We start from the raw sequence: 27,595 nt of genomic DNA, 5'->3' as shown, positions 1-27,595 counted from the left end.
TTCTCCCACTCTCTATCTTCATTTTCTGTAAATTGGACCTTCAGAACAAAAACATATTAAGAAAAGTATAAATTGTTCATAAGGAGGGTACATTATACAAGTTATTTTTAACATCAGAATGCAAAATCAGTTTTATAATTTTAGATTCTAACCAATAAAAACTGAGAGAGCCTAAGAGCTACACCTGAGAACATCTGTTTCCTTAGAAATTCTTCTATCCCTTAATCCTTTCAAAGCATTCTTCTCAGGTCTTAGGAGAATAATGTAGCACTTGGGGACAAAGATGCAGCCCAGGAGCCCCGCACTGGAGCACAAGATGGAGAAGACCTCCACAGCCACCATGACCTTCCCCTTGGTGCTGTGGTAGACAGGCAGGAAGGTCACCCAGACACTGCAGAACACCAGCATGCTGAACGTCAGGAACTTGGCTTCATTGAATGTGTCAGGCAGATTCCTGGCTAGGAAAGCCACAGTGAAGCTGGCCATGGCCAAGGAGCCCAGGTAGCCCAGGACACAGTAGAAGGCAGTGACTGAGCCCTTGTTACACACCAGGATGATGTGGCCATGCTCTGAGTGTGCATCTGTGTCAATAAAGGGAGGAGAAGTCCCAAGCCAGATGCCGCAGAGAGCCAGTTGGATCAGGGAGCAGATGGGAATAATGGAGTTAGGTGCCCCTGATAGCAGCCAGTGTCTCATCCTTCTCCCTGGGGCAGTGACCTTGAAGGCCAGAAGCACAGTGATAGTTTTGGCCAGGACAGTGGAAACAGCCACGGTGAACACCAGTCCAAATGTGGTCTGCTGGAGAACACAGGTGGTTGTGTTGGGACGACCAATAAACAATAAGGAGCAGAGGAAGCAGAAGATGAGGGCGATGAGCAGGATGTAGCTGAGACAACGATTGTTGGCCTTGACTAGGGGAGTGTCTCGGTGCTTCACAAAGACCCCAAGAACCACAGCAGTGAGGACAGAGAAGCACAGAGCTGTGCAGACCAAGGTCATCCCCAGGGGATCTTCAAAAGACAGAAACGTCACTTTTTTGTGGAAGCACTGGTTTCGCTCTGTGTTGGCATACTGATGATCCAGACACTTCATACACTGGTCCATATCTGGCAAGAAACGTACAAGAACATCATCCTGAGTTCAGTTATTTCTGATTCACAAGGACCTTCTGGAATAACGGACATAGATAGTTTAGGCAAATAGCCCTAATTTGATGTTGAAATAGCATATAAAATAACATCTAGGAAATTATTAGCCATTATTCATGCCCATCTTCCTCATGTTAGCCAGAGTTATTACTTCATCTCTCTAACTACCTTGCATACTGATGAGTACATGTACTTTTTCTCCTAACAAAGCCCTACAGGCTACTCTCTCAAACTACTCCTGGTGCTGTAAATCCTACCTTTTTTGCCTGTATCATTTTAACACCACTAATTCATTCTTCATGGTTTCTCCACACTTGGAAGTGGTGATCAAGATTCCAGAGGTTTCCATGTATTATAAAGACTACTCTGACCTTTATATATGGCACATGCTTGCTGCATCCTCACTTTCAACAAGAGCAAGCAGCACTCCTTGTTTTCTTAAGTTTTTATGTAGTGATTGCATTTTTTCATATTTTTTATTTTAAAGTTTTTATTCAACAAATGCATTTTTTCATAGATAGAACTTTAGAAATATTGTGTTTCTTTCCCCTAAACACAACCTCCCATCCCAACTCTCATCCCACCTCCCTCACCCTCTCCCATCTCCTTCTTCATTATGTTACATTTTTATTTGATTTTATATACAGAGGACCAACTCCATATAACATATAGATTTCAAGAGTTTGCATCCACACAGACACACTACATATAGAGTACAATTTGAGAAAAAATTGCAGTCAATTGTCACAGTTCAACTCATTATGGATGGAGTTCCTAAATGGGGAATAAATGCACAGTGATTCCGTTTTTCCGTTAACAATTAACACTTGTACGTATGATATCAGTGATCACCCAAGGCTCTTGCCATGGGCTGCCAAGGCTATGGAAGTCCTCTGTAACCATAGACTCCATCAGCATTTGGACACTGCCATAAGCAAAGTGGATGTTCTCTCTTCCCTTCTGAGAAGAGTATATCCTTCTTTGACGATCATTTCTTTCCACTGGGGTCTCACAGAGATCCTCCATGTAGGCTATTTTTTGGCCAGAGTCTTGGCTTTCCATGACAGCAGTGAGCCCTTGTTTTATTGGTGTTATTCCCTCTGTACTCTCATTGCCTAATCAATGACCAAAGGGCCCCAGTCTTTATTTCTAATGAGTGTTTTTATTTATTTATAATTTAATGGAAATGCAGAGTTTCAGAAGGAGGCAGAGAAGTATGAGGGAGAGAGAGGGAGAGGGATAGAGTAGGACAGGAGGGCAGGGAGAAAAAGAGAGGGAGAAAGGAAAAGAGTGAAAAAGAGAAAGAAAGACATCTTCCACCAGTGATTCACACCCCAAATGATGGCAATAAATGAAACTAGGCTGTCTTAGGGCAATAAATGGGAGCTTCTTCTGGGTGTCCTACATGTTGTGGACTCAGAAACTTGGGCTGTCTTCTATTGCTTTCCTAAGCATCAGCAGAGAGCTGCATTGGAAGTGAAGCAGCTGAGACTGGAACCGCTGCCCAAATGGGATGCTGGCATCCCAGTCAGAGGCTTCAACTACTATGATGCAGCACTGGCCTCAGGTTCCCACTCTTAGTGTCATGCACTGGGAGATTGACTTTGTGAATTTTGGGTGCACAGAAAGCACACAACGATCTCACTAAACCACATGTCTCTAAGGTAGCATCTGGATAGTCATTCTATGGGCAAGCACTGATTGAGAGATCACCATTAGAAAACAGATGATTAAGCTCTAGAGAAACACAGAAGAGTTGTACACTTGATACTTTCTGGATAAGATGCCACCCTTGAGCAAATTTCCATCAAGGAACACACTGGGATGCTGCCTGTAATCAAAGTCTGTCTGTAGATCACCTTGAACCCTACTGGCATATTTCCACTTTGCTGCCTTTTTATTCTTGAACATGAATTTTATCTCCATCTCTGCCAGTATCCGCTTCTTTTTCCATACATTTCTCCATCAATGTCAGTTGTCACAACCTGCAGATGTCTTCCAAAGTTTAGGTGGTCTTATTTTTGGATAGTTCATACTTTTGAGACATTACATGTGCTCATCTTTCAGAGCTTTGTTTTCCAGAATTGATAAGCAAAAATACCTCTTTTTGTATTTAATCTAGTATTCCAGCACTACTTAACTCAATTACTGATTTTTGATTGTATTACACCATCCCAATATCAGTTGAGAATGATGCCATTTTAAATCTTCCTTTATAATAACTTGCATGGCTTTCATTTTTATTATATACACAAAGAGACCAATGGGTAATTTCCTGCAGAAGTTACATTCTTTCTGCAACTTTGTATACAATCTTCAGCCATAACTTCCATGTTTTTGGCATTCTAAAATACACTTTAGGATTGAAAACTGATCCTTCTTTTTGGCATTTTGTGTTGTTTTGTTCTTTTTTTATAATTCTTAGATAACTTAAATTTATTAAATGGTTTTCTTCAGAAATGCTCATTCTTATTACTATTTTTCAAGGATTATAAACTGAATTACACTTTATGCAAGACATTGGGCATAATGTAACCTATTTAAAAATACTGTTGGGTTTACATTGTTTAAAATTTCTATGTGTGAATTTATTTCAACAACAGTGTCTTACAAGTTCATTTTGCTGAAATATCTGGCAGTATTTGATCAAACAAGTTAAGATGTTCCTGTAGATAGTGAGAGACAGAGAGAGAGGTCTAACTTTTGCCATTGGTTCACCCTTCAATGGCCGCCATGGCCGGCACACCATGCTGATCCAATGGCAGGAGCCAGGTGCTTATCCTGGTCTCCCATGTGGTGCAGGGACAAAGCACTTGGGCCATCCTCCACTGCTCTCCCGGGCAACAGCAGAGAGCAGGCCTGGAAGAGGGGCAACCAGGACAGAATCCGGTGCCCCAAGAGGGACTAGAACCCAGTGTGCCAGCGCCGCTAGGTGGAGGATTAGCCTGTTGAGCCGCAACGCCAGCTGCTGAATTCTAACAGACATTTAAAGAAGAACTAATCCCATTTCTTCTCAAACTATTCAGAACAATCGAAAAAGAGGGAATCCTCCCAAATTCTTTCTATAAATCCAGCATCACCTTAATCCCTAAGCCAGAGAAAGATGCAGCACTGAAAGAAAATTGTAGACCCATATCCCTAATGAACATAGATGCAAAAATCCTCAATAAAATTCTCGCCAATAGACTACAACAACACAACAGAAAAATCATCCACCCAGACCAAGTGGGATTCATCCCTGGTATGCAGGGATGGTTCAACATTCACAAATCAATCAATGTGATTCACCACATTAACAGACTGCAAAAGAAAAACCATATGATTATCTCAATAGACACCGAGAAAGCATTTGATAAAATACAACACCCTTTCATGATGAAAACTCTAAGCAAATTGGGTATAGAAGGAACATTCCTCAATATAATCAAAGCAATTTATGAAAAACCCACGGCCAGCATCCTATTGAATGGGGAAAAGTTGGAAGCATTTCCACTGAGATCTGGCACCAGGCAGGGATGCCCACTTTCACCACTGCTATTTAATATAGTTCTGGAAGTTTTAGCCAGAGCCATCAGACAAGAAACAGAAATTAAAGGAATACAAATTGAGAAGGAAGAAGTCAAACTATCCTTCTTTGCAGACGATATGATTCTTTACTTAGAGGATCCAAAGAACTCTTTTAAGAGACTATTGGAACTCATAGAGGAGTTTGGCAAAGTGGCAGGATATAAAATCAATGCACAAAAATCAACAGCCTTTGTATACAGAAGCAATGCCATGACTGAGAAAGAACTGCTAAGATCAATCCCATTCACAATAGCTAAAAAAACAATCAAATACCTTGGAATAAACCTAACCAAGGACGTTAAAGATCTCTATGATGAGAATTACAAAATCTTAAAGAATGAAATAGAAGAGGATACCAAAAAATGGAAAAATCTTCCATGCTCATGGATTGGAAAAATCAACATCATCAAAATGTCCTTTCTCCCAAAAGCAATTAATAGATTCAATGCAATTCCAATCAGGATACCAAAGACATTCTTCTCAGATCTAGAGAAAATGATGCTGAAATTTATATGGAGGCACAAGAGACCTCGAATAGCTAAAGCAATCTTATACAACAACAACAACAATAACAACAACAACAACAAAGTGGAGGCATGTCAATACCAGATTTCAGGACATACTACAGGGCAGTTGTAATCAAAACATGGTACTGGTACAGAAACAGATGGATAGACCAATGGAACAGAATCGAAACACCAGAAATCAACCCAAACATCTACAGCCAACTTATATTTGATCAAGGATCTGAAACCAATTCCTGGAGCAAGGACACTCTATTCAATAAATGGTGCTGGGAAAACTGGATTTCCACGTGCAGCACCATCAAGCAAGACCCCTACCTTACACCTTACACAAAAATACACTCAACATGGATTAAAGACCTAAATCTACGAACTGACACCATCAAGTTATTAGAGAACATTGGAGAAACCCTTCAATTATTGGCACAGGCAAAGAGTTTCTGGAAAAGACCCCGGAGGCACAGGAAGTCAAAGCCAAAATCAACTATTAGGATTGCATCAAATTGAGAAGTTTCTGTACTGCAAAAGAAACAGTCAGGAGAGTGAAGAGACAACAGACAGAATGGGAAAAACTATTTGCAAACTATGCAACAGATAAAGGGTTAATAACCAGAATCTACAAAGAGTTCAAGAAACTCAACAAAAACAAAACCAACAACCCACTTAAGAGATGGGCCAAGGAAGTCGCTCCAAGATGGCGGAATAGGAAGGGAGCACACTGATAGTCCGGGGAGAGATAGTTTAATAAAAGTGGAGATACTGCAGGTTCAAGGAAGAGTAGGGGAGGAAACAGCAGAAGAAATTCTTCCGGAACGTGTGATTCACAGCAGACCTGCGTGGGGAGCGTGGGAGCCCATAGCTCGGGACTCCAGCGGCAGACTCAACACACCAGTGCTGGAACGCGAGGTGAGCTGAACCTCAATAGCCCGAAACACCGGCAGGCAAGCGGAGAGAGGAGACTAGAGGGAACGACCCCCCGGGGGGGGGGGGAAGTTCACCAGGCTAACTGGAAGAGAGAGAGAGAGAAAAAAAAAAGGTGACTGGTACGGACACGGGTTTCTCTCTCTCTGCTCACCTCTCAATGGCGAGCAAGACAAAGAGCAGGCGCCATCTTGGACATACGTCATAAGCAGAGCGACCTCAGGTCTGCACCGGCCCTGAGCCTAGCAGAAAAACCTGACTCTGGGTGGGGTGAATTAACAGGAGATTAGGAACTAGTAAATGTGTGGTGCTACTGAACTGAGACTGTGAAAAAAGAGACGGTGGGGGAGAGAACTCACAGAATTCACCTGAGTACTCTCCAGAGACGCTACAATTCCGTAACTTTGGCAACCCAGTGGGAGACTGAAGGAGAATTTGAGCCCACTCTGAGGGCCGAACAGATTCCCTGTGTGGTCCTTGGGAAAGAGCTTCCGATCTCTGGCTCCTGTGGGTATATCATTTGCCAGATAACTACCTCCAACTTCGTTCAGCTGTGTGGAATTACTTCCCTTTTGAATTAAAAAAGGAAAGAGAGAGAGAGAGAGAGAGATTTACCATGCCTAACCTGGGAGTGTCACCTTTGGCATGCTCATGGATTGGAAAAATCAGCATCATCAAAATGTCCATTCTCCTAAAAGCAATTTATAGATTCAATGCAATTCCAATCAGGATACCAAAGACATTCTTCTCAGATCTGGAAAAAATGGTGCCACACCCATCTCAAGCCCTAAGCCTCCATCAAAAACAGATAGTCCACTTAATCTAGAGTCATAGTATAACAAGAAAAAGCACCACAGTGAAGAAACCAAATATCTCCAATATGCCAAATAACAAACGCAAAAACCAAGGTAATAAAAACAAGGAAGTCACCATGACGCCCTCAAATGAAAAAGACACCCCAATTCAAGATTATGAAGATGATGACATAGAAGAAATGCAAGAAGCAGATCTCAAAAAATTGATAAGAACATTAAGAAGTTCTCAAAAACAAATTCTGGAACTACACAAATCCTTAATGGACAAGATAGAAAATCTCTCTCGTGAAAATGAAATATTAAGGAGGAATCAAAATGAAACAAAACAATTAGTACAACAGGAAACTGTGATAGTGACTGAAGTGAAGAATTCAATAGATCAAATGAAAAACACAATAGAGAGCCTTACAAACAGAATGGGTGAAGCAGAAGAGAGAATATCGGACCTAGAAGACAGAGAACAGGAAAGGATACAGTCAGATCAAAGAAAAGAAGAGGAAATTAGAAATCTAAAACATATTGTCAGAAATCTTCAGGATACTATTAAAAAACCCAACATTCGGGTTCTAGGAGTTCCTGAAGGCATGGAGAGGGAGAAAGGATTAGAAGGCCTTTTTAGTGAGATATTAGCAGAAAATTTCCCAGGTTTGGAGAAGGACAGAGAAATCCTAGTACAGGAAGCCCACAGAACCCCTAATAAACACGACCAAAAGAGATCCTCACCATGACACGTTGTAATTAAACTCTCCACAGTGAAACATAAAGAAAAGATCCTAAAATGTGCAAGAGAGAAACATCAGATTACTCTCAGAGGATCGCCAATCAGACTCACAGCTGACTTCTCATCAGAAACTCTACAAGCTAGGAGGCAATGGTGAGATATAGCCCAGGTACTAAGAGAGAAAAACTGCCAGCCCAGAATATTATATCCTGCAAAGCTATCATTTGTGAATGAAGGTGAAATAAAGACTTTTCATAGCAAACAGAAATTGAAAGAATTTGTCGCCACTCGTCCAGCCCTGCAACAGATGCTTCAAGATGTGTTACACACAGAAACACAGAAACACGGTCATCAATATGAAAGAAGATAAAGGAAGGAAACCTCACAGCAAAAGATCACAGGGAATTCAAAGCATATATTAGAACTTATCTTTGGCAAATGGCAGGGCAAAGTTACCACTTTTCATTAGTCACATTGAAGGTTAATGGACTGAACTGTCCAGTTAAAAGACACCGATTGGGATTTGCTTCTTAACCTGATGCAATTTTAAATGATGCTTAATTTTGTTTTTAAATTTCAAATCCTAGCTCTTACCCATACATGGAACAAAAATGAAATTGTACATGTAATCTGCCACTTTGCTACACTAACATTGTTCCAGGGGTACTTATAATGTACTTTTGAATTTTCTATACATGCAATAATGACATTTGCTAGCAGTTTTATGTCTTCCTTCCCAATATGTATGCATTTTGTATCCTTTCTTTGTGTTACTGCACTGTCTAGTAATTCCACCATAATATTGAAAAGTAGTGGTGAGAAAAAGACACTTCCCCCTTTCTCCAACTTAAGGGAAAACTGTCCAATTTCACTATTAAAGCTGGTTTTGGTAGATATTCTTTATCTAGATGAGGAATTTCTCTTCTGTTCCTTGTTTGCTCAGTTTTTTTTATGCCAAATATCTTCTACAAAAGTTGATGTAATCATTTAACATTTTTGCAGTTTGTGTAGTATGTCCAATTTATTGATTTTTTTAAATGCTGACAGCCTTGCTTACGTGGGATAAATACCACTTGCTTGTACTACATAAAATTGTTGGATTTTACCTATTATTATTTTGCTTTCTATTTTTATTTTGCATCTTTGTTCATGTGAAATGTTTTTCTATAGTTTTCCTTTCTTAGAAGTTTAACAAGTTTTTCATTAAGGTAATGCTGATTTCACCAATTGAGTTATAAATTATTATCTACACTTCAGATCTCAAGAGGAAATGGTAGAGAGTTGTCCTTTTTTGTACTTGGAATGTATGGTAGAATTCAACTATGAGTTACCCTTGCCTGATATTTTCATTCCTTTTTTTTTTGGTGGTGGTGGGAAGAAGTATGCATCTTTGATTCAATTCTTTTAAAGGAAATGGGCCTTGACTGATTATATTTCTTTTTGTGTAAGTATTGACAATTTGTGTTTCAAGCAATTGTTCTGTTCATTTAAGTTATCAAATTTTTGTGCATAGTGATTTTAGTAGCCCCTTATTATCCTTAAGTTTCCATGGAACATTAATGTTCATTTCCAATGATGGCCACTCTTTGATTTCTGATACTGGTAATTTCTGTCTTTCTCTTTTCTTAATGAGTAAGGAGAGAGGTTTATGAATTTGTTATTTCACTGAAGTATCTTTTGGTTTTGCTGATTTTCATATATTATTTTCCTATTTTTCAATATTATTCATTTACACTTCAATTTTCATTCCTTTTCTTTTTCATGCTTCATTTGTTTTTCTTGTTACAATTTCTTAAAATTTATTATCTGGGAACATTCTTCATGTGTTTTGTGAACATTCACAGTTTCAGGTGTATTTTGTTGTCCAGACTGTGGTCCATCCATGGAAGCTTGATCTTGTTGGACAAAGAATTCTGTAAATATTATTAGACCAAAGTAATTGATAAGGCTATTAAAGCCAAATTTATGCTTCTGGTTTTTTGCATTTTTGCACAGCCAATTAATGGAAGATTGATGTTCCCAAATATAATAGTGGAACTTTCTCTCTCTCCTTGAAATTTTGTCAATGTTTAAAAAATATTTATTTATTTGAAAGTTAGGGTGTCTGGGTAGAGCAGGAGTGGGGAGAGACAGAGAGAGCACACGCGCGCATGCAAGAGAGAGAGAGAGAAAGAGAGAGAGAAACAGAAAGAGAGAGAGATCTTCCATTCACTGTTTCACACTTGAAATGGCTGCAATACCTGGAGCTGGGCAGGCTTAAGCCAGGAATTCCATCCTGGTCAATCATGCAGCAGAAAGACAGAGAGATGGATTGAGAGGGGAGCATCTAGAATTCCAAACAGCACTCCAAAGTGGAATACAGGTGTCCCAAGCAGTGGCGTACCCTGCTTTGCCAGAATGCCCACCCTCATTCTGTAGGTTTTTGAAGTGTATTTTGCAGTTCTGAATTTAGGTGTATGCACAAATTTGCTAGGTTTTAAAGCAATGGCTGCCTAATCATTAAGTAATCTTCCTGTTTGTCTCTGATAATTTTCCTTGTTCTGAATTCCATTTATCTGAAATTAGTGTAGTACCTCCAGCTTTCTTTCAATTAGTTTTAACATATCTTTTGCTATCGCTTTATTTGAACTTGTCTGAATCAGTATATTTAGTGAATGTCCAAAAGACAAGATGTAGCCGAATATTGTTATTATACTCACTTTGTCAATCTTTATCTTTTAATGAATATATTTAAACGATTCACATTTAAGCCTTTAAATAAGAAGATGGTTTTCATCCTATTTCACAATGGTTACTTACTGTTCCTCTTCCCTGTCATAGCTAATAAATGATGTTTCTAAGCCCTCTACTGTGAAAAGTTGGTGGGATTCCTCAAGATAAAGCAAAGTATTGGATCCCTAAGTCCATGTTGCCTGGGAGTTTCCCATTCATGGTAGGAATGGCCTCCAGCCACTGGGTAAAATTGCCTTCATACAAAGTTACCGTCTAAGTGCTTCAGCCAGGGCTCTGTTCCAGATAAGCAGGTCCCAGCTGTGATTCCATCTTTACGACCTTTGATGATTCCTGGGTGCTCATTGCATTGTAACTGCAACTCCTTAGTGTGCCCAGAGCAGCTGTTGATATTTGTTTTGTTTAGCTTATTATTGTTGTAATGAGGAGAGTAATGACTTTCAAGTCTTTTCATTTCGGAAATGATACTTGAAAGAACTTCCACTTTGACTATGACATTGTCTAAATAAGATCAGCATTGGAGCCTCGGGTGATTACTGATGCCATAAATAAGAGTGTCAATTCTTAAATCAACAAGAGGAGTCACTGTGCATCTACTCCCCATGTAGGATATCTGTCCTTAATGTGTTGTACTATGTGAATTAGCGGTATAACTAATACTCAAACAGTACTTTACACTTTGTGTTTCTGTGTGGGTGCAAACTGTTGAAAACCTTACTTAGTATATACTAAATTGATCTTCTGTATATAAAGATAATTAAAAATGAATTTTGATGTGAAAGGGGTGGGAGAGGGAGCGGAGATGGGATGGTTGCGGGTGGGAGGGAGATTATGGAGAGAAACAACTGCTATAATCCAAAAGCTGTACTTTGGAAATTTATATTTATTAAATAAAAGTTAAAAAAATAAAAAAAAGAGATGGGCCAAGGACCTCAATAGACATTTTTCAAAAGAGGAAATCCAAATGGCCATCAGGCACATGAAAAAATGTTCAAGGTCACTAGCAATCAGGGAAATGCAAATCAAAACCACAATGAGGTTTCACCTCACCCCAGTTAGAATGGCTCACATTCACAAATCTACCAACAATAGATGCTGGTGAGGATGTGGGGAAAAAGGGACCCTAACCCACTGTTGGTGGGAATGCAAACTGGTCAAGCCACTATGGAAGTCAGTCTGGAGATTCCTCAGAAACCTGAAGATAGCCCTACCGTTCGACCCAGCCATCCCACTCCTTGGAATTTACCCAAGTGAAATGAAATTGGCAAACAAAAAAGCAGTCTGCACCCTAATGTTTATTGCAGCACAATTCACAATAGCCAAGACCTGGAACCAACCTAAATGCCCATCAACGGTAGACTGGATAAAGAAATTATGGGATATGTACTCTTTAGAATACTATACCGCAGTAAGAAACAACGAAATCCAGTCATTTGCAACAAAATAGAGGAATCTGGAACACATCATGCTGAGTGAAATAAGCCAGTCCCAAAGGGACAAAAACCATATGTTCTCCCTGATCCGTGATGACTGACTGAACACCAAAAAGGAAACCTCCTGAAGTGAAATGGACACTATGAGAAATGGTGACTTGATCAGCATAGCCCTGACTGTTAATGAACAACTTAATACATTATCCCTCTTAGTATTTTTTGTTGGTTCTACTTAATATGACTGGTTTAATTCTGTAATTAATACACAGTTATTCTTAAGTGTTGAAATTTAACTGAAATATCATCCCTGTTAAACATAAGAGTGGGAATAAGAGAGGGAAGAGATGTATAATTTGGGACATGCTCAAGCTGACTTGCCCCAAATGGTAGAGTTAGAAACATACCAGGGGATTCCAATTCAATCCCATCAAGGCGGCATGTGCCAATGCCATTTCACTATTCCAAGTGATCAATTTCAGTTCACAATTGATCATAATGAAAGGACTAAGAGTCAAAGGGAGCACATAAACAAGTCTAGTACCTGCTAATACTAACTGATAGAATAAATAAAGGGGAGAGTGATCCAACATGGGAAGGGAGATACTCAGCAGACTCATAGAATGGCAGATGTCCTAAACAGCACTCTGGCCTCAGAATCAGCCCTAAAGGCATTCCGATCTGGCTGAAAAGCTCATGAGAGAATTTCAGGCATGGAAAGCCAGGACACTCTGGAGAAAAAAAAAAAAAAAACACCTAAATGAAATGTCTCTCTGAGTGAGATCCCAGTGGAAAGAACAGGTCTTCAAAGAAGGAGGTACCTTTCTCTGAAGGGAGGAGAGAACCTCCACTTTGACCATGGCCTTGTCTAAACAAGGTAAGAGTCGAAGAACTCAAAAGGCTTCCATAGCCTTTGAAACTCTTGACTGGAGCATAGGGAGATTACTGATGCCATAAACAGGAGTGTCAATTTGTTAAGTCAACAACAGGAGTCACTGTGCACTTACTCCTCATGTAGGATTTCTGTCCTTACCATGGATGTCAGCCTGTATTCTTTCAAAATAAATTTTACTCATGAGTGTGTATGAGTGTAAGCATAGGAATGTTCCTGAAGATTTATATTTTGATATGCAATGATTTTGCTCAAGGCTAAGGTTAGCTCGTTTATGATATCTGATGAGTATTATCCTCAGCATGATATACTGTATAATTTCTAATACAGTTTTTCAAATTACACACAGTTTGATGAGAGTTGTGCTTTCTCACTCCAAGCATGCTATGCTTGAATTAGGTGAAAGCATTTTATCTATTTATGTACAAGGAACACAGACGTGAATTTACCAAAATGATTTTGCAAATACTACATGCAGTAAAGTATAGTGTGCAAACTTTTATCATTTTAAGGGTTATTACTGAATATAAGGTTTAACTTCTACCAGAAGGTGAAAAGAATCTTCTCAGCAGTCATACTCCACATCCTTTTCTTTCCATGGAGAAGAGGAATATTTTAAGAAACAGGTGTTAATTTCTCCATGAGGCTGGCACTGACTTACCTGTCTGATTGGAAATGTCATTCTCAGGACAAGGTGTGCAATCAAAACAACAGGTAGGCTTCCCCTCCAGAGAGGCTTTCCTGAATCCAGGGCTGCAACTCTCACTGCATACTGAATGTGGAGTCTGAGAAAAATCAAATGAATATTGGTCATATTGGGAATGCTACTTCTGTTCCAAGTAGAGGGTTTTCAAGTCCTGCACAACCTGTTCTCTTAAGATGTCGATACCTATTTCTGACAAAATGATTGCATCCAATTTGATTTTCTAAATAAATGGAATCAAAACATGTGGAGGAACAAGTGTGTGTACTGTCCAACCTCAGACACTAAAAACATAAGAAAGTATTTAGATTGGAAGGGGTGTAGTTTAATGTCTCTAAGTGTATTTTTAATAAGCCAAATGGCACAAATCCCAATATGAATTGTGGGTAACAATGTGCATTGTGAACCTTATGATCAGGTGCAACTTACCTCTGTAATTCCTGTGGCCCATTCTATCAAATTCTCAGAGAGAGACAACTTCTGGCTCTGTGAGGCATAAGGGGAAAACTGTCCTACTTTAACCTTACGTCCAACACCATATGGAAAATTCCAAAAGTTGAGAATGTCATATTCAGCTTCCAAATTCGTCATGTGATTCAAATTCACTAGGTCACCCACAGGATTGGTAAATTGGAGGTTCTTGAGAAACGGGTGCAACTGAAAAAATACATCATATTCACATGAAGACTGCACAAGCAATAACACATCAAACCCAGGTTAGAGAAAGCCTTTTGTCTGTAATCACAAATAAACAAAGGGAACTTTTTATAGCTACCCAATGAATTAAAACTAAAAACACGATGAGAACTACATCAAAGTAAGTATGATTTCCCTCATTTTCATCTAAAAACTAGGGCAATCAAAAATATCTAACTGTGAGATTCTGATCATTTCCAACTGTGGACTCCATGCTGCCAACACTCACTTATTTTCTCAGTGTACCTAGGACAACCATCTGTAGTACAGTTACCAGGATAAAAAATATGCAATTTAATGAGATGTCTTATGTACATTGTGGATGAACATACTCAACAACATTTGACACTAAAAAGTAATAATTTTTTACCATTGAGACTGAAAACAGAATGACAGAGTCTAGGTATTCACAAGTCCTAATTAAACTGACAGGATGGGAGAGTACATTTTAAGACACAACACTGAAGCTTATCCAAGTTACCTTCCCACTTGTCAATGGAACCCTGTGTCTTATGACAAATTACAAGCAGAGGCTCATATATATCTTGTGATTGGAGAAATGTTCCCAAGCTACTTGGTTTGAACACCAGCAGAAGCTCTTAAGGGGATCACATCAGGAGTACATGTCATACAATGGAAACCAAATTACCTGCCAGGGAGAAAATGCCAGCTTTGCCCCATTGTTCACTGGCTGCATTTCTAACAATTGTAGAAGCATCTCATGTACGCTGTGGGCCACAGCATACACAGCATTATATATGTTGTAACTCCCATCACTCATGCTCATATCAAAACGTTGTGGAGGCAAGGATTCCTAGGAGGCATTCAGTGGACAGTTCTGCAAAGTTTTACAGGATGCCCCAGTAACTGAGCAATCAAAAACCAATAACCAGAATCTTAAGAGGTAAATGTCTTCTGGGTATTTTGAAGGATTAGCTGTCTGAAGAAAGTTTTTGAAACCGGAGATCTCACCATGGTTGTGTGAAAAAATGAGAGTCCCATGGAATGAGTGGAGCAGGATATGATGCTCATCGCTGGCAAAATCCCATTGTGAGGTGGTGACCCAGACTTTCCATGTCATTACACGTTGCCATGTTGGAAAGCTGATGCCTATGAGTGAATCAGTGTCACAGAAAAGAATCACCACATTTGCTGATGATTTTAGGATCTGGATATGAAACCTATTCTGGAGTGAAAAACGTGACTCCTCAGTGACTGGGATCAATTCCACAAAGTCCACACAGATGTCATTCTTCTGCAGCTCTACTTTCAAATTGGACATAAACTGAATACCTTTTGGGAGGTCTGAGATGGCCAAACCCACCCACGTCCAGCTGAAATGAAGCATCAAGGAGACTATGCCAAGGGCCAGAGAAGTGTCTTTGGGGGCCATCTGATAGAGGGAAGGAAACTGACCACTGTCACTCAGAAGTGGTTCAAAAGACCCAAGAGTCAGCTAAGAGAAAATGCAAGAAATATGTGTAAGGATATTGCCATAGTGTACTATCTTACTCCTGAAGAAATTAAGCAGATGATGGAAGCATCACAAGATTTTAGAATATTTCATTTTTCTCATCCCCCTGCATGAAACCATCCTAGTTCCTGAGACATTACATTCACAGATTAAGGAAAACATTTCTCCTTTTCACTTGCCAACACTCTGCTTCTGATAATATGTGGCTGATCCACCTATTCTCTATACGCCTTCGCTTTTGATCACATGCTGTGGCAAGTGTATTTGGTTCTGTCACTTAAATTTTTGGGTCTAAGTCAGGCACCTCAGGTGATGTGTTTTATCCCTCTCTTTCACTTACACACTCACCTGTGGAATTTTGTAGAGTTCCAGCAGTGTCCCTACTTGGACAGCAATGCTTGTTCCTGATATTACAGCTACAGACTTGCTCCATTTCCTACACATGTAATTAGGAACATCCTCTTCTAGTCCTGCAAGCCAGATGACGGGATTCTGCATCACCATCATGTCACTGTGCATGACATTATAGAGATCAAATCCCAAGGTCACATTGGGTAAAAGCTGGGGGTTCTTGTTGATCTCCTCAATAGCAAAAACCAAGGCCAGAACATACTGGTAGTTTTTGGACTGAAACCTGTATGAAAGGCACAAGGATCTTTAAGGGAGAAGCCTCAAATCCAGATTATCATCAATTCTTCTGTAATAACTGTAACAGATGGATTGGTCTTGGCCAAAGATTCATATGTTCTAATGATTATCTGCACATTTGCTGAGGACAGCGTGTTAAGAGTGTTGCATTTGCAGGACACATGTCCTCACCAGCACCATAGCTGCTACTCCCTTGACCTCGGTCTCCCAGCCTAAATGATTCTGAAAATAAGATCTGCTTTTACATTATAATGTCTTGAGCATGTTATCACATGGCTGTCCATGCAGCCAAAGAAAATGATCTTATTTTTTAATATAAACCTATCAATTTAAATCATCTCTGGAAACAACTACATCTTCTAAGTTTTTATATTTGATATCTAAATACTATAATATGCTCTGGAATGCCCTTTCAAAAGTTTATGCACACCTAGAAATAACATTCATGTTTCAAAGAATACTTGACAAGGAAAGGTGCATCTTTAGCACTGCCTCTACAAATACTCCTATATTCGGAAACTGCAATGATGCTTCATCTTATCACATCATTATATGCTTCTTGAAATAGGAGTCCTATGATCATAAGGCTGCAGGTTGTAATGGGAAAAGAGAGTAACTCAACTGAAGGCTATGTGATCACATAGAAGGATGACGTCAAAGCACTGAGAATGGTAGATGTAAGTCTGGATTTATCCTGAAAAATCTCTTCCCCAACAAACTCACCCATCAACCACCATCAAAAGCCAGGAAAATGAAATCAGATTCAGAGCTTGAAAGAAGGAAATCAGTGAAAAGGGAGGGACACTTTAGAAAAGCCTGAAACACTCCCAGGTTGGATTTGTAATGCTTTACAACTAAGACAGTCATGCATTTATTTTGAACACTAGGTATATATGAAAGTAAATCATTATCAGTGGTATAAGTATATACTCCTAACTGGCCTTATTCACCCAATTTTCCCTTCAGAACCAAACATAAATATCCTTCCATGCAAAGAACATGAAGCATTTCTACTTTCCAGGTTCTGACATTTCACAAAGTGTGTCAATGAGGAGCCCCTTGTATGTATTTCAGATTTACTGTGTGTTGAGTCATTATGAATAGACTAGGTCATGTACACTGATATTAAGGGTCACTGTGTGCTCCAGAGGAAGTGACAGTTTTTCTTTTCTTGGTTCATGTTGCAACATAATATGTATGTATGCATGCATATTATATACATATTCTGCCTATATATTTACATATAGGTATCCATTACCATGTAAAGAGTTGCTCAATATCTATTGTTTTATATAAATCTCATTTCTATAAATATTTGTTATCCAAATATTTCACTCATACTTTGTGTACAGAATGAAGAACTTTAAAAATTCTTGCTAAGAGTATCAAATAATATTCCATTTTGTAGTTCATATTTCTCTGTTCCCCTCCTCATTCTTTACATTTCCATCAATTCCTTAACCTCTCATTTCTTATTCCCGCTGCCATTGGTAGAAAAGGTCTAAAAGATTTTTGGACACACTGTGCAGTTTTGAGAGTTGCCTTTTCAATCTGTTTTATGTTGTGTTTCTTATCTCTAAGAACAGTTTATAAATAATTATTGGGTATTCTAAAGTTGTTGAATCTTATATTATATTCCCAAGTATTTTTAACACAGGCATTTTTTCCTGGGTTTGCTAAGATTTGGTTATGATCTCCAGTTGGCAAGGTATACATCTTGGAGGAACCTGGGCTCTATTCATAGACTCTATTCCTACTACGGGAAATTTACACTCTTCTGGTCTCCATCATTTAGGGTACATGTAAATGATGTACTGCATGCATAACCATGGGAAATACCACTACTACTAATAAATAAATATTTCATAATTGGGATGTCATGTGCACTATCAAAATAGGCAAATTCATAAAAATCATGTGAAGTGAATAATATCATTATACCAAGCTGGTATCCATTAGATTTTTTCTGGATAGAACTTAGGACAAATGCCTAAAATACTTGATCAGTTGTCTCACCTTTGTGGCACCAACTGTAGTTCTAAATTCCATTGGCTTTAATGATACTGCAATGATATATGTCCTAATATCTACGTTCTATCAAAGATCTATGTATCATCAACCTACTTTTATAGCTTACAGTAGAAACCAATTAGAAATTAGCACCAAAATAAACAGATGTGAGGAAAACAATTTCACTGTCCTACAAGATACTATATTCTGGAGGCATGAAATATTCCTATATAAATATATATGAAACATTTATATTTAGCTACAGGTAGACATTATCTTAAAGATGGGAAGAGCAGAATAATCCCTCTTCTGAAATGTATTTTTCCAGAAAAAGAATCAGGGGTGCATCCTGAATGTGTAGATTCCAACCATTACAGTTCTTATGGGTATATTCATCATTAATATACAATTATTATTATACTTGTGGCCTGAGGTTACTTTTACCTAGTAAAATCTTACTTTCTTGAATATCTTTTCTTCTTTTTGACTGTAGAAGAAATGAAGTGAGCTCATGGCCCCAAATCTAATATGTAGCAGAAAAGATTGTGAGCACATGTGGAAGAGCTCATGTAACTCAGGGTTGTTCATTTCAGTGCATGGGTTCTGTAAGAACCTGCTACTGAGGCACAATAGGCCCCTGAGCTGATGAACGTGGACAGCGAAGGACAAGAAGATCCCAACCAGACTCTCCTTTCTCCTATGATGAGATAACATTTCCCTGAACAATTGAATGTGCCAGGCAGAAAGAAATGTCTTCCACATGCCCCAAGTTAATTATCAGAACTTTTTAGGTGGGACAGAAATGGAAAGGGCAGGGACACACAATGCATGTGTCTATCCATCTGCAGACCCAATAGCAAGCATCTATTATGTAAATCAAGGAAAATGATTATGGCAAAGAGAACTTACCCTTTGAATGTGACATGGTTTTTGAAAATATTAATCATTCTGTCCACAAGGTATATGTAAATGGGGAAAAAAGCAGCAATCTCAATATCTCCATCCTTGTAATAACTCCGTTCCATCTGGAAAAAGCAGTTCTGATCATCATGACAAGTCACAGGGAGACACAATTGCAAAAAGAGCAACAGAAAATTCAAAGGGAACATCTTCAAAGTCTGTGAAAACCCTAGGACACAACCATAGTGGAACTTGAAGGGTCATGCATGTGCATACAAATAGCATGTGTGTGTGTGTGTGTGTGTGTGTGTGTGTGATTCCTCGCATCAAGCCATTTTAATACTGCTCAATCTGATTTCTTTCTACCATCTGTCCATTCATCCATGTGAGAATCTGGAACCCTTTCTACCCTGAGGCTCTGCAGCTCAGGGCTTCTGTCCTGATGAAAAACACAAGAAGGAAAACATGTTTGTGAATCATCCTCTTCACCCCAGGTGCAAGTATTTCCTCCAAGTCCATGGGTACAAAGACTCAAGGGCATAAATTCTATTAGTTACATTTGGTCCATGGGCTTTGTCAATAAACCTCTCCATGAACTTTTGGCAATTATGTACCTGGATTGCATCAGAGGGCATGAAGAGAGGCATCAGGTGAGTTTCTCAGAAAGTTTTCAGACCAGAAAAATCCAGTGTAACACACTTCAAAGACCCAAAGAACAATAGGGCAGCCTCCAGACCCCATGTTCTGGGGAGCCACACATTGCCTTGATGCCACACAGACCCAAAGCAGATCCTGTTTACAAAGATACCCAATAGGCCTTCTGATTCTCAAGCACTGTGGAACCAGTAATCACCCTGAATTCAGGAGTTTCATTCTGTATGTCAAATCATCACATCTTCAGTTGTAAAATATGAAACCCTTCCACATTGCTGTTAACCATGGTAATCTCATGGTAATCTGTTTTCACACTAAAACCTTGGTTAATCCTCTCATGAGAACTAGGGACTATTTGAGGACTTCTCACTTTTTACTATAAGGCAGACAATACTAGCTGGAAGTCATCACTTTATTCCCACCACGACAAACACCAAGGGCAGGATGATGCATACAGATACTTGTACTTCTTGAATGTAAATGACTTTAAGGACTCATGTAGGACACCATCAGGGCAGCTACATATCTTTAACGCTTTGCACAACCAAGAGACTGCACAACACAACTGAACAAAATGGATAGCATGTCTTGCAAGCAGTAATGATGATCAACAATGACTAATCATTTGTGCTTGCATATCAGTGTGAGGTATCACTAATGGAGTAAATCTAATGAGGAGGGAAACAAGAGAGCATGGAAGAGAACTCTGTTATTCCACTCAGAAGTTTCCTAAACTCAAACTTCTATCAATGAGTTCCCTAATATTTTAAGCAAAACACATTCTCCATTGCCTAGTCACTGCTCTGATGCCATTAGTGAGATTTTGAATACAGGCTCATGCAAATTGAGATGAAGTATAGACACAAAACACAGAAAATTCACTGACTTGCATAAAATTGAAAATATAATGTCTTGATGAGTTAGATTTATTACCAGTACAATGACAAAACTTGTTGTCTATTCAGTTAAACAAGAAAAGTAAATCTAAATCAGAGAGCAAACATCTCCCATTCTCTCTAATGTGTAGAAACTAAAAGTAGAGTCAATCTGAATGCACAAGATTCACTGAATAAAGGTTGGGACTGGAAAGGATGAATTCCATGCAATGAGAAGTCTTCGAAAATGTATTGAAAATGTGTGTTATGAAACATTATGCATGAATTTCAAAAAATTTGGCACCCAGATCTATTCATCATTTTTTTGCTTAACTATTTCTTTCATATTTATCACATATCTTCTACATTCTTTTTTTCATAGAAAACTTTTATTTAACAAATGTAAATTTCAAAAGTACCACTTTTGGATTACAGTGGTTCTTCCTCCCATAACAACCCTCCCAGCGGCATACCATCCATCTCTTAATCCCTCTCCCATCCCATTCTTCACTCAGATTCATTTTGTTATCTTTATATACAGAAGATCAACTCTATACTAAGTAAAATTACAACAGTTTGCACCCACACAGACACACAAAGTATAAAGTCCTGTTTGAAGATAAGTTTTACCGTTAATTCTCATAGTACAACACATTAAGGACAGAGGTCCTATATAGAAGCAAGTGTACAGTAACTCCTGTTTTTGATTTAACAATTGACACTCTTATTTATGATGTCAGTAATCACCTGAGGCTTTCGTCATGAGTTGCCAAGGCTTTGGAGCCTATTTTTTTATGAATAGAGTTAGACAGTGAGAGAGAGAGAGGCAGAGAGAAATGTCTTCCTTTGTTTGTTCACCCCACAAATGGCTGCTGTGGCCGGAACTATGCTGATCTGAAGCCAGGAGCCAGCTGCTTCTTCCTGGTCTCCCATGTGGGTGCAGCCACCCAAGCACTTTTGGCCATCCTCCACTGCCTTTCTGGGCCAGAGCAGAGAGCTCAACTGGAAGAGGAGCAACCGGGACTAGAACCTGGCACCCATACTTGATACCAGTGCCACAGTGGAGGATTAACTAAGTGAGTCACGGCACTAGCCCCTGGAAGCCTCTTCAGTTCACAAACTCCAATCTTATTTAGACAAGGCCATAATTAAAGGGGAAGATCCCTCCTCCCTTCAGAAAAAGGTACTTCCCTCTTTGATGGCCCATTATTTACGCTGGGATCTCACTGACAGAGATCTTTCTTTAGGCTTTTTTTTTTTTTTTTTTTTTTTGCTACAGTGTCTTGGCTTTCCATGCTTCCATGCCTCTCATAAGCTTTTCAGCCAAATCCAAATGCCTTGAGGGCTGATCCTGAGGCCAAAGTGCTGTTTAGGGCATCTGTAATTCTATGAGTCTGCTGTGTATCCAGCATCCTATGTTGGATTGTTCTCTCCTTTTTAATTCTATCAATTATTATTAGCAGACACTGGTCTTATTTATGTGATCCTTTGACACTTAATCCTATATTTATGATCAATTATGAACTTAAACTGATCACTTTAACTAGTAAGACGGTGTTTATATCTGCCAACTTAATGTGATTTTGAGTCCCATGACACATTTTTCGCTTTACCCTTAGGGATAAGTCCGAGGGAGGATGTGCCAAACTGTATATCTCCTCCATCTCTTATTCTCACTCTTATTCTTTTTGAAAGGCTTATTTTATTTATTTGAAAGACAGAGCTACAGAGAGAGGTAGAGACAGATAGAAAGGTTTTCCACCCACTGCATCACTTCCCAGATGGCCCCAACGGCCGGGGCTGCACCAATCGGAAGCCAAGAGACAGGAGCTTCTTCCAGGTCTCCCACGTGGGTGCAGGGGCCCAACAACTTGGGCCATCTTCTACTGCTATCCCAGGCCATAGAATAGAGATGGATCCAAAGAAGAGCAGCTGGGACTTGAACCGGCACCCATGTGGGATACTGACACTTCAGGCCATGGCATTAACCTGCTGCACCACAGGTTTGGCCCCTCCCACTCTTATTTTAACAAGGATCAATTTTCAGTTAACTTTAAACACCTAAGGATAATTCAATGTTCATTCAAGAGTTCAACCAATGGTATTAAGTAGAAAAAGAAAATACTAAAAAGAATAAAATAGTAAACTGTTGCTCAAAGCACTAATCAAGTCATTGCTTCTCCTAGTGTCAGTTTCACTTCTACAGGTTTCCTTTTAGGTGCTCAGTTAGTTGTCACAGATCAGGGAGAACATAGGATATTTGTCCCTTTGGGACTGGCTTATTTCACTGAGCATGATGTTTTCCAGATTCCTCCATTTTGTTGCAAATAACCAGATTTCATTTTTTGCTTTTGCCACTTTGTAGTATTCTATAGAGTTCATATCCATAGTTTCTTTATCCATTCTTCCATTGATGGGCATTTAGGTTGATTTCACCTCACCTGTCCAAATGGCTCTCCTACAGAAATCAACAAACAACCTGTGCTGGAGAGGATTTGAAGGAAAATGTACCCTCATCCACAGGTTGTGGGAATATAAACTGATTCAGTCATTGTGAAACACAGTATACAAACCTATGAAAGCTGAAAATAGATCTGCCATATGACCCATCCAACTGATTCCTAGGAATCTCCTCAAACAAAATGAAATCAGCACAAAAAAGTGTCATCTATACCCCCATGCTCATTGCAGCTTAATTCAAAATAGCTAAGAAATGGAATCAACCCAGATATCCATCAATAGCTGACTGGATAAAGAAACCATGGTATATATACTCTAAGAATATTAATCAGCAGGAAAAAAAAAAGAAAAGAAATCCTGTCTATCACAACAAAATTGATGCAGCTGAAAACCATGATACTTAAGAGAAATCAGCCAGTATCAAAAACAGACATAAACCATATGTATTCTCTTATCCATCATCACAAGTGCCTAAATGTAATGTTGGAGTAAAATTGACAATTTGAGATTCCATGGTTTGTTTTTTTTTTTTTTTTATAGCCTTTGTCTTTATTTTGAGGAATAGTGTTGGTTTCTTCATACCATTTGTAGAACACATTACATATGGTAAGGTTAATCTCCTGAGTATAAAGTAAACCAGAAAACAGTTCTTTGCAAAAATTAAGAGTGGCGATAGGAGAGGGAGGAGGAAGAAGAATAAGATTGGGGCTGGCGCTGTGGAGCAGTGGGATTACGCCCTGGTCTGAAGTGCCGGCATCTTATATGGGCACTGGTTTGAGACCAGGCTGTTCCAATTCCTGTCTGGCTCTCTGTGTGGCCTGGGAAGGCAGTGGAGGATGGCCCAAATCATGGGAGACCTGGAAGGAGCTCCTGGCTTTGGATCGGCACAGCTCTGGCCATTGCGGCCAATTGGGGAGTGAATCATCAGATGGAAGACCTCTCTCTCTCTCTGCCTCTCCTCTCTGTTTAATTCTTTCAAATAAAATAAATAAATCTTTTTAAAAAAAGAACCTTCAGATTTTTGAGAACAGGACAAATGGATAGGTGGGAGGTATCTCTGTGATCTAAAACTGTATATATGATATTCATGAAACTTGTATACATCAAGTAAAATTTGAAATATAAACAAATTGAGTAACTTACAAACAAGAAAATATATTTTTAGAAAGCAGAAGTAACAACAAAATATAATTCATGAACAATGGGAATATAATATGATGGATATTTCTGCACAGATAAATAAATGACCAAAGGACATTACAAATGATGCTAATCAGTAATAAGTATGGACAAGCCGTTCCACACCAGAAGGAGCCTCTACTTCACAAACACTAACTGGCTATAAAAACTTTCAAAGTTGTCAGGTGTCAGAGATGCCATAGGGAATTTGGAATCTTGAAACCATGCTAGAAAGTTACAACACATATGGTATGGAAGAGAGTTGTCACCTCCTTAGCAAATTCAACATAAAATTCATTGATGACCAAAACATCCCACACCTAATGGTACACTCCAAAATTAGAAAATATGCAAAAATCTCTTGAACATCAGTGAGTGTCTCCAAACAGCCAAAGTGAAAAATAACACACAAGTCAGTGTATGGTTAACTGGACACACAAAACTCAATGAATTACTACAAGGAATTATCAGTTTGTCATGAAAAATGTAGATACCCGCAATGATGTGAATGCTCCTTGAAAACACCATGCAAAATCAAAGGCCACCTAAATCCACAGAGTCTAATATTTAATTTATACAAAACACTCAGGACATTAAATCCATGGAAACAAACAGAGTGGTGGTTGTGTGACTTTCAAGAGAAGGAACTGAGAGTGACCATTAATGGATAAGGAACCTGATTTGTAGCAAAGGAAATATTTTTAAAATATGACAGAGATAACAGTTGCACAAGAAAGTGAATGGTCCAAATGCCATTACTTCACTTTAAAATTGTTACTTTTTGTTTAATTATTTTCTGCTGAAGAAGATATAAAAATCACTTTCTTATGTCTGGTATTGGCAAAAGTAAATCTAAAGCCAAATTGATAATAAGCAGAAATTAGCAGATGGAAAAGAATTTTGCAGAATCAGTTCTACATATAGTGAAAACTTGGTGTGTGATTATCACATCATTTCAAATCTATATGAAATGATAACATAATTAAGAATTTCCTGGATAATGCATATACATATTAAAATAATTTAACATGTCCAATGATTACATGAAAATATTCCAAGTATATTATAAATCTGAAGTTAATATAGACCCTGAATGAATGAAAACAGCAAATAAACATGTAACTCATTTTATTAAAATATGAATATTACGACGTTGACCAGTTGACAATGAAAATGCAGAAATGAAAAGATTCAAGGAGAGCCTTTATCTGAGATGGGTTTTATTTGTGAACTTAAAACCCAGGCTAAGAAATTTGTACACAGTATTATTTTGAATAAGAGAGGATGATTGTGGCCTGTGTTGGGGTGTAGTGGATATAACCTTCACCTGTAACCCCGACATCCTATGTGGGTGCCAGGCCATGTACCGGTTGTCCACTTGCAATCCAGCTCCCTGCTGATGATCCAGAAAAAGCGGTGGAAGATGGCCTCTTGCAGTCCCTGACACCCGCATGGAAACCTAACTGAGCTCCTTTCTTTGGCCTGAACCAGCACTGTACCACTGTGGATATCTTCAGAGTATATCACTAGATGGTTTTTCCCCCTATAGCTCTGTTTTGTTATTCGGTGTATGAGAATTAAAAAGTTTCTAAGAGAAATGTAAGTTGTTCATAAGGTGATTAAAATGTTCAAGTTATTTTATAGCATCAGAATGCAAAATCAGTTTTTTAAATACTAGTTTCAAATCCTTGAAACTGAGAGAGCCTCAAAGGCTTCTCTTCAGAACCAACGCTGGGCCACTTAGACATCTTCAGCGCCTATCAGCAGATGGCAGGTTTGTCCCATTCTTCCTTTCTTTTCTGTGAATTGGTCCTTCGGAGTGAAAATATTTTAAGACAAGTATAAATTGTTCATAAGGTCGTTACATTCTGCAAGTTATTTTATAACATCAGAATGCAAAACCAGTTTTTTGAATTTTTGTTTCTAACCATGGAAAACTGCGAGAGCCTTAAGAGCTACACTTCAGAAGATCCATTTCCTTGGAAATTATCCTATCCATTAATCCTTTCAAAGCATCCTTCTCAGGTCTTAGGAGAATAATGTAGCACTTGGGGACAAAGATGCAGCCTAGGAGACCTGCACTGGAGGCCAAGATGGAGAAGACCTCCACAGCCACCATGACCTTCCCCTTGGTGCTGTGGTAGACAGGCAGGAAGGTCACCCAGACACTGCAGAACACCAGCATGCTGAACGTCAGGAACTTGGCTTCATTGAATGTGTCAGGCAGATTCCTGGCTTGGAAAGCCACAGTGAAGCTTGCCATGGCCAAGGAGCCCAGGTAGCCCAGGACACAGTAGAAGGCAGTGACAGAGCCCTGGTTGCACACCAGGATGATGTGGTCATGATCAGAGTGTGCATCTGTGTCAATAAAGGGAGGAGAAGTCCCAAGCCAGATGGCACAGAGAGCCAGTTGGATCAGGGAGCAGATGGGAATAATGGAGTTAGGTAACCCTGATATCAGCCACTGTCTCATCCTTCTCCCTGGGTCAGTGACCTTGAAGGCCAGAACCACAGTGGTAGTTTTGGCCAGGACAGTGGAAACAGCCACGGTGAACACCACTCCAAATGTGGTTTGCTGGAGGACACAGGTGGCTGTATTGGGATGACCAATGAAGAGTAAGGAACAGAGGTAGCAGAAGATGAGGGCAATGAGCAGGATGTAGCTGAGACAATGATTGTTAGCCTTGACTATGGGAGTGTCTCGGTGCTTCACAAAGACACCAAGAACCCCAGTGGTGAGGACAGAAAAACATAGAGCTGTGCAGACCAGGGTCATTCCTAATGGGTCTTCATAAGCCAAGAAGGCCACAGCTTTTTGCAGGCAGCGGTCATGCTCTGTGCTGGCATACTGATGATCCAGACACTTCACACACTGATCCATATCTGGTGAGAAACTTACAGTAACATCATCCCCCGTTCAGTTATTTCTGATTCACAAGGACCTTCTAAAATACCCGACTGAGCTAGTTTAGACAAATACTCATTATTTGTTGTTGATGACAACATATAAAAATGACATCTATGAAATTTTTAGGCATTATTTATGCTTTTCAGGGGCAGGCTAGTGGCTCAGTAGGTTAATCCCTTGTGGGTGCCAATTCTAGCCCTGACTGCTCTTCCAATCTAGCTCTCTGCTATGGCCTGGGAAAGCAGGAGAGTATGGCGCCAGTCCTTGAGCCCCTGAACCCCTGTGGAGATGGGAAGAAATGCCTAGCCCCTGGCTTTGAATAAGCCCTGCTCTGATAATT

At 39.3% G+C, this 27,595-nt stretch overlaps 1 pseudogene; it reads right to left on the bottom strand.

Moving 5' to 3' along the window:
* Positions 1 to 171: 171 nt before the first annotated feature.
* LOC149121428 (vomeronasal type-2 receptor 116-like) lies at positions 172 to 27,228 on the bottom strand (annotated as a pseudogene).
* Positions 27,229 to 27,595: the final 367 nt, after the last annotated feature.

Source organism: Oryctolagus cuniculus, chromosome 16 (assembly GCF_051225735.1).
Source record: "Oryctolagus cuniculus isolate XC-2025 breed Fujian yellow rabbit chromosome 16, ASM5122573v1, whole genome shotgun sequence".
NCBI classification, from domain to species: domain Eukaryota; kingdom Metazoa; phylum Chordata; class Mammalia; order Lagomorpha; family Leporidae; genus Oryctolagus; species Oryctolagus cuniculus.
The sequence above is the reverse complement of the archived record's forward strand: the minus strand, read 5'-3'. Positions and strand labels throughout refer to the sequence as shown.